General features: G+C 41.0%; 1 pseudogene; it reads left to right on the top strand.

Moving 5' to 3' along the window:
• Positions 1–9,442, top strand: part of LOC102829020 — an 88,206-nt pseudogene that overhangs the window by 38,175 nt on the left and 40,589 nt on the right.

The following is a 9,442-nucleotide window of genomic DNA, read 5'->3' as shown; positions in this document are numbered from 1 at the left end:
CCAAAGAAGATGGAAGGAATATACAGAGTCACTGTACCAAAAAGAAATGGTCGACATTCAGCCATTTCAAGAGGTAGCATAGTATCAAGAGCCAATAATACTGAATGATGAATTCCAAAGTGCTTTGAAGGCATTGGCAAAGAACAAGGCATGGGAAATTGAAGGAATATAAACTGAAATCTTTCAACAAATTGATGTTGCACTGGAGACACTCACCTATGCCAAGAAATTCGGAAGACAACTGTCCAACTGACTGGAAGAGATCCATATTTGTGCCCATTACAAAGAGAGGTGACCCAATGGAATGCAGAAATCATTGGATAATGTCATTAATATCACATGCAAATAAAATTTTGCTAAAGATAACTCAAAAATGGCTGCAACAGTACATTGACAAGGAGTTCTCAGAGATTCAAGCTGGACTGAGACAAGGACATGGATTGAGCGATATCATTACTAACATCAGATGGATCCTGGCTGGAAGCAGAGAATACCAGAAAGATGTTTGCCTGCCGGGGACCTGCCTCGACATAGGTGTTTGGTTCACGAGGTGGGGATATCTGGCAGCGATAAAGATATAGAAAGACACACAAGGACACAAAGAGAGAGACAAAGAGACACCCGGAAACCAGAATGGATGTGGGACTGGCATCAGGCAGATCCTGCATTGCAAACATCTCAGCCATGAAGGCCGTAATATCCTGCATAGTAAACATCTTGGCTAAACAGGCAGTATGGTTGCAATGCTGGACTGAGCCCCCTGCATGCTGTAATGCACGCCTTGCCAGTCATAATGCACACTCTCCAAGCTGCAATGCACACCTGGTTCAGCCTGCACCTCCATTTTATTTAGGGGAGGAGCCTTACACCAAGCTGGGAGGGACTAAGACAAGGTACAGCTAACATACATAATTTTCTAGACATTCAGGCAACTTTACATCATAATTCACAGGTTCGAATCCCAGGCCCACAACTTGGTTTCTCAGGCTCAATTAACATATCCATAGCACCTGAGTTCAGTTGGGGGAAGGTGAGAAGGAAGGTCAAAAGGCTTGGGAGGAGTCCCACTTGTTGGCTTCCTGAGCCAGGTTTTCAGGAGCCCAGTTGAATGGCCTGCACCTGGAAACACTTTAAGACGGCAATCTTTTTGTCCTTAGAACAAAGAACCGGGAAGTAGCCAAACTATTTTTAGTTAATCCTTGGGAGAAAAGCTTTACCTTTGAAACCTTTACAGTCTCGGCTTTAGGAAAATATTACATTTATCTGTGGATATCAGGGCTTCAAGCATGCAATTAATAATAAACATAACTGAATACTAAGAGAAAAAACAGTTTGCTATATCTGCTAGGTGGCTAGAGTCTGTTCCTCAGAGCCTGTGGGCTGTATGGTCTGCAACACTTGGGCCCACAGGGCCTCGAACTCCTGACCGGGTCTGGATGGTCTGCAACATTTGCCTGTACTTTATTGACAATACAAAGGCCTTTGATTGTATGGATCATGACAAGCTATGGATAACATTGCAAAGAATGAGTTTTCCAGAACACTTAATTATACTCAAAAAGAACCTGTACATAGCCCAAGAGGCAGTTGTTAGAATAGAACCAGGAGACACAAATTGGTTCAAAATCAGGAAAGATGTGTGCTAAGATTGTATTCTTTCAACCATACTTATTCAACCTGTAAGCTAAACAAATAATCCGAAAAAAATGTATTCTATGAAGAAAAATGTGGCACCAAGATTGAAGGAAGACTCATTAACAACCTGAGATATGCAGATGATACAACCTTGCTTGCTGAAAGTGAAGAGGACATAAGATACTTACTGATGAAGATCAAAGACCACAGCCTTTAGTATGGGTTGCATCTCAGTGTAAAGAAAACAAAATCCTCACCACTGGACCAATAAATAACATCATGGTAAATGGAGATAAGAGTGAGGCTGTCAAAGACTTGATTTTGTTTGGATTCACTAACAACACTCATGGAAGAAGCCATCAAGTAATCGAAGGATGGATGTACTTTCTTAGGCAAATCTGCTGCAGAACACCTCTTTAAACCATATGGAGTACCATTCTACTTTGACACATATGGAATCACCATGAGTCAGAGTTGGCTTGATGGCAACTGGTATTGATGATGAAGGGCAATAAATAATTGAAGGGAGAAAAAAGGAGGACCTTGCAAGACAAGTGATAACAGAGGGTCCTAAACTAAGACATATGATTTACTCGAGCTTCTGCACCTAAGGTGAAAAAATCAAGAGAAATGAGAAGCTGGAAAGCTGCTTTAAATGATGGGGGTAATCAGGTAAAGTTCCAGGTCATGATCAAAGCTGAACAGCAAATCTGAAGGCTTCAAGGCGGAAACAAAAGATCAGGGCACAACATAGAAATGGATATAGGCAAGGGTCAAATCAGGTAGGGATTTATATGGAAGTAGGATTTCATTCTAATACAATGGAACATCGCTGGGTGGTTTTAGGCAAGGAGTAGAATGATATGAGTTATGATTTTAGCAGACTGCTTTGGCTTCTGCATGAAGAATAGGCTGAGGAAGAAGGGGCCAAGGTCAACAATAAAAATGGGGAAACCAGTTAGACTACAGCAGCCCCGTGGACAAAAGATGAGAGTGGTTTGAAGTTAAGTGATGAGCAATGACTGTAGAGATAGAAGGGAACTGACTCTGAATGGTTTTGGAAGAGCCATTCAGATTTATCTGTTGAATGTGGGAGAACAAGGGAACAGGAAACATCCAAGACAATTTCTAGTAACCTGACTTGAGCAGGTGGATGATTGGAAGTGGCCCTACTGAGATAAGGGAGGCGCATGCTCAGCAGACCGTATAAAACATGTTGTTGTTGTTAGTATTTAGTCGGTACCGACTCATAGCGACCCTATGCGCAACAAAACAAAACACTGCCCGGTCCTGGGACAACCTCACGATTGTTGCCACGCTTGAGCCCATTGATGCTGCCACTTTGCCAATCACCTCGCTAAGGGTCTTCCTCTTTTTCTCTGACCTTCCACCTTACCAAACATGATATCCTTCTCCAGCGTCTGGTCCCTCCTGACAATATGTCCGAAGTATGAGAGACGAAGTTTGGCCATCCTGGTCTTCAAGGAGCACTCTGGCTCCACTTCTTCCAACACAGATCTGTTGGTTCTTTTGGCAGTCCATGGTACTTTCAATATTCTTCTCCAACACCATAACTTAAACATTCAAATGAAGATGTAAAGTAGGAAGTTAAATGTATAGTCTGGAGCTCAAGGTACAGGTGGGTTGGGGACTTATTCACAGTCACACACAGGTTCCAACTGGGACTGGAACACATACCTCCTAGTTTTCAAGCCACTTGCTTCCTACCTTTCCTTTCAGCCAAGTTAAGTGCAAGCGCCTGACCCTGTAGTGAGCGTGAAAAGAAGTGGCAGGTAGCATGAAAGCACCCACAGGACCCACTGACCTCACCAAAGTGCTCTTCCTCTCCACAGGCAGAGGGGTCTGAGCATCCTGATGGCCTTAGCCAATGTAGGCAGCACCCTGAGTCCGCTCGTGGTCATGACAGGCGACGTTCATCCCTCCCTGCCTCTCAGTATCTATAGAGCAGTGCCTGTGCTTATCAGCACCATCACTGTCCTCCTGCCAGAGACCCAGGGTCAGCCACTGCCCAACACAGTGCCAGACCTGGAAGACAGGTGAGCTATGCATTCCTCATCCTCAGAGCAATAAGAAACTCACAGCTGCTTGATTCCGTTTCCTCAACAAATACATATAAATCCAGGGAAGAGCAGAGATTTACCTAATCCAGGGTTCCTGCCTCCTGCCATGGCTCTGTTCCCACAGATGGACTGAGTTCCCTGAAATCCTCCTTGCAAGTCTTAACTTTGAGAAACAGTGGGTGTTTGGGACAGAAAGAAAAGCAAGTGAGCAAACACATCTAAAAGGAAATCAAATGAATGAGCAATGCCCAGGGAATCTCCCGACTCTGCTCCTGAGCCTACTTCTCCTTCTTCCACAGGTAGAAAGAGAAAGTGAGATAGAAACAACAGAATCAGCAAATGGTCCCTCTCAGACCTCAGCGCAAGAAAAGGGTGGACTCTGAGGATTGAGAAGGGGCTTCGTAATTGAGAAAATGCTTTGTAAGAGCATTCGGGCTGATCTTTGGGGCCAGCTTTCCTGAGGCTAGACAGAAGGGATCCTTGTATCACCTAAATATCTACACCGAGGGAAGGAATGAAAAATAGCAACCAGGAGGGATTTCTCCTGGGTTTGGAGTTTCAGAGAAATACCTCCCCTAGGCCTCCCATTCTCAATCAAACTCACCCAAGACCACTACATTAAACAAAACAATGTCCAGTCTCTCCAGTTGTTCCCTTCTGGCCTAAATGCAGTGGTCACTCCACATCCAAGAGGTCACGCAGTGACTGGCAGAGCTTCAGAGTGAGTCTAGCACAGCTTCCGGTTATGAGGTCACTATTTCCAAAAATTGTATTCCAATATACTATCAATAAACAATCAGAAATTAGAATCTAAAAAGAAATACCAATAACAGTGGCATGCAAAAATATGAACTACACAGAGAATGTTGTTGTCCAGTCATAGCAACCCTATGCAGAACAACCAAACCCTGTCCAGTCCAGCAGTCCAGCAGTCCAGCACCAACCTCACAGTTGTTACACTTGAGCTCATTGCTGCTGCCACTGTGTCAATCCCTCTCGTTGGGGGTCTTCCTCTTTTTTACTTATGCTCCACTTTATCAAGCATGATGTCTTCCAGGGACTGGCCCCTCCTAACAACATGTCCAAAGTACGAGAGAGAAAGTCCACAGTACTTTCAATATGTTTCACCAACAGCAAGATTCAAATGCACCAATTCTTACCCAGCCTTCCTTAGTCATTGTCCAACTTTCACATGCATATGTTGTGCTGTTAAGCACCATCAGGTCATTTCCAACTCATAGTGACCCTGTATAGGGTTCCTTAGGTGCAGCTGGTGAGCTCAAACCACCTGCCTTGTGGTTCATAGTCCAGTGTTTATCCTATAGCACCGCACCAGGAGTCCTATTGAAAATATCAAGGCTTAGGTCAGGCAGTTTTAGTCCTAAAAGTGACATCTTCGCTTTTTAACTCTTTAAAGTCTTTTGCAACAGATTTGCCTAAAACAAAATGTTATACGATTTTTTTACTGTGCTTCCATGAGAGCTGATTGTGAATCCAAGTAAAATGAAGCATTTGACAACTTCAATCTCTTCTCCATTTATCATGAGGTCATTTATTGGTCCAGTTGTGTGTTTTCTTTATATTGAGGTATAATCCATACTGGAAGTTGTATGTGGTCTTTGATCTTCATCAGTAAGTATTTCAAGTCCTCTTCACTTTCAGCAAGCATGGTTGTGTCACCTGCATATCACAAGTTGCTAATGAGTCTTCATCCAATCCTGATGTCACTCTTCTTCATATAGTTCATCTTCTTAGATTATTTGATCAGCATACAGATTGAATAAGTATGGTGAAAGAATACAACTGTAGCACACACTTTTCCTGATTTTGAAACACCCAATATACCCTTGTTCTGTTTGAACAGTTACCTCTTGGTCTATGTACAGGTTCCTCATGAGCATAATTAAGCATTCGGGAATACCCACTCTTCACAATGTTATCCATAATTTGTTACGAGCCACACAAAGTCAAATGCCTTTGCATAGTCAATAAAAGATAAATAAATGTTTCTCTGGTATTCTTTACTTTCAGCCAAGATCCATCTAAAATAAGCAATGATATCTCTAGTTTCATGTCCTCTTCTGAATCTGCCTTGAATCTCTGGCAGCTATCTTGTTAATGTACTGCTATAATCATTTTTTAATTAACTTCAATAAATGTTTATTTGCATGTGGTACTAATGATATTTTTCAATAATTTCCACATTCCATTGGGTCACCTTTCTTTGGAATGGACACAACTATGGATCTCTTCCAATCAGTTGGCTAGGTCTTCCAAATTTCTTCACATCAATGACTGAGCATCCAGCACCACATCGGTTTGTTGAAACGTTTCAATTTGTATTCAGTCCGTTGCTAGAGCCTTGTTCTTGGCCAATGCCTTCAGTATAGTTTGGATTTCTTCCTTCAATACCATCAGATCTTAATCATATGCTATCTCTTGAAACAGTTGCACATCGGCCAACACTTTTTGGTGCAGTGTTTCTATGGATTCTTTATATCTTCTTTTGATACTTCTATCAACACCCTGTATTCTGTGCATAGACTCCTTCAATATTTAACCCAAGGCTTGAATTTCCTCTTCAGTTATTCCATCTTGAGAAATGGTGAACTTGTTCTTTCCTTTTGATCTTCTAATTTCAGGTCTTTGTACATTTCATTATAATACTTCACTGTGTCTTCTAGATACCACTTGTCTGTAAGTTTGTCGTACCATGGTGGCTTGAATGTTGCTATAATTCTGGAAGCTATATCACTGGTATTTTAAATATCAGCAGGATACACCTATAGTGGACAGATTTCAGCTGAACTTCCAGATGAAGACAGACTAGGAAGAAGGAAAGGCAGACTACTTCTGAATGTTCAGCCACTGGAAACCCTTATGAATAGCAGGGGAACACTGTAAGCACCAGAATATTGGACACTGAAACATGATGAATAGCACCAAAATATTGTCAGATACAATATTTTGTATCTCATGCTGGAAGATGAGCACCTCAGGTTTAAAGGTACTCAAAACACAACTGGGGCAGAGCTGCCTCCTCAGAATAGAGTTGCCCAATGATGACTCGAATGGATTAAAGTTTTGGACCTTCATTTGATGATGGGGCACAATTCAAAATGAGGAGAAACAGCTGTAAACATCCATTAATAATTAGAACACGAAATGTATGAAGTATGAATCTAGGAAAATTGGAAGGTATCAAAAATGAAATGGAACACATAGAGATAAATATCCTAAAAAAAAAGTCAATATCCAAGGCATTAGTGAGCTAAAATGAACTGGTATTGGCCATTTTCAATCTAACAACCATATGGTTTATTATGTCAGGAATGGCAAATTGAAGTGGAATGATATCACATTCATCGTCAAAAAGACTATTTCAAGATTTATCTTAAAGCTGTCTGTAATAGGATTATATCCATACACCTACAAGGAAGATCAGTTAATACTACTATTATTCAAATTTATGCACCAACTACTAAAGCCAGTGATGAGGAAATTGAAGATTTCTACCAACCTCTTCCCAATCCAAAGAAAAGTAATGCAATAGAATGTGGAAATCATTGGCCAATATCATTAATATCAGCTGAAAGTAAAATTTTTCTAAAGATAATTTTTAAATGGCTGCAATAGTGCATTGAAGGGAACTGCCAGAGGTTCAAATTGCATTCAGATGAGGACGTGGAATAAGGGATATCACTGTGGATGTCAGATGGGTCTTGGTGGAAAGCAGAGAATACCAGAAAGATGATTACCTGTGCTTTATTGACTACAAAGGCTTTCAACTGTATGGATCATGACTAGCTATGGACAACATTGCGGAGACTAAGTATTCCAGAACACTTAATTGTGTTCATGAAGAACCTGTACATAGACCAAGAGACAGTCATTCAAACAAAACAAGTGGACACTGAATGGCTTAAAATTAGGAAAGTTGTGTGCCAGGATTGTATTCTTTTGCCATATTTATTAAATCTCTATGCTGAGCAAATAGTCTGAGAAGTGGGATTATATGAAGAAAAATGTGACATCAGGATTAGAGAAAAACTCTTTAACAACCTGTGACATGCAGAAGATTCAACCTGCTTGCTGAAAGCAAAGAAGACTTAAACTACATACTGATGAAGCTCAAAGACCACAGCCTTTAGTATGGGTTGCACCTCAAGGAAAAGAAAATAAAAATCTTCACCACTGGACAAATAAATAATAAGTGGAAAACAGATTGAAGTTGTCAAAGACTTCATTTTGCTTGAATCCACCATCAACATTCATAGAAGCAGCGGTCAAGAAATCAAACAATGTGTTGCACTAGACAAATCTGCTATACAAAACCTCTTTAAAGTGTTGAAGAACAAAGATGTTAGTTTGAGGACTAAAGTGCACCTGACCCCAAGCCATGGTATTTTCTATAGTTTCATCTGCATGTGAAAGTTGGACAGTGTATAAGGAAGACCAGGGAAGAATTGATGCATTTGAGTTATGGTGTTGGAGAAGAATTTTAAAAAGTACCATGGACTGCCAGAAAAACAAACAAATCTGTGTTGGGAGAAGTGCAGCAAGATGACCAGACTTCATCTCTCATGTTGTTGTTTTGTTAAGTGCCATCAAGTAGATTTTGAGTCATAGCAACCCTCTGTAGGGTTTCCAAGGAGCTGCTGGTGAATTTGAACCACTGACCTTGCAATTCAAACCAACCTTGCAGTCCAGTGCTTATCCTACAGTGCCAAACCAGGACTCCATATTTCAGACATATGATCAGAAGGAACCAGTTCCTGGAGAAGGGCATCATGCTTGGTAAAGTGGAAGGTCAGCAAACAAGAGAAAGCCCCCCAGTGAGACAGATTGGCATAGTGGCGGCAGCAATGGGCCGAAACATAGCAGCAAGTATTAGGCTAGCACAGGGCTGGGTGGTGCTTTATTCTGTTGTACATAGTGTTGCTATAGGTCAGAACTGACTCAAGGCACTTAACAACAACAACAACTTCTTCAGTCTGAAATTGATCAAACATGCAATCACAATGTATTGATAATTACTGATGATTGGAATGCAAAGGCTGGAAACAAAGAGGAAGGATCAGTAGTTGGGAAATATGGCCTTGGTGATATAAATGATGTTGGAGGTCACATGATAGAGTTTTGTTAAGACCAGTGACTTCTTCATTGCAAATACTTTTTTAAACAACATAAAAGATGACTCTACGCATGGACCTTACCAGATTGAAAACACAGAAATCAAATTGACTAGGTCTGTGGGAAGAGATGGTGGAAAAGCTCCATATCATTAGCCAAAACAAATCCAGTGACAAACTGACAAACTGACCATCATACGCAAATTCAAGCTGAAACAGAAGAAAATTAAGATAAAGAGATTAGGAATATCAACAGGGTTACCTATGGTGAACAGCTTTCAGCAAGGCTTCTATACTGACTAAGATAGAATAGGAAGAAGGAGAGGTGGACAACTTCTGAAAGGTTAGTCACTGAAAACCTTATGAGTAGCTGAAAAACACTGATATAGTGCCATAAGATGAGCCCTTCAGGTTGGAAGGTACTCAACATATGACTGAGGAAGAGCTGCTTCCTCAAAGTAGAGTTGACCTTAATAACATAAATGAAGCAAAGTTTTGAGACCTTTATTTGCTGATGGGCACAGCTCAAAATGAGAATAAACAGCTGAAAGCATCCATTAATAATGAGAATATGGAATGTACGTGTCGGGGACC

This window comes from Chrysochloris asiatica, unplaced genomic scaffold (assembly GCF_000296735.1).
Source record: "Chrysochloris asiatica unplaced genomic scaffold, ChrAsi1.0 scaffold00310, whole genome shotgun sequence".
Classification (NCBI taxonomy): Eukaryota; Metazoa; Chordata; class Mammalia; order Afrosoricida; family Chrysochloridae; genus Chrysochloris; species Chrysochloris asiatica.
This window is presented reverse-complemented; position numbering and strand designations above follow the sequence as displayed.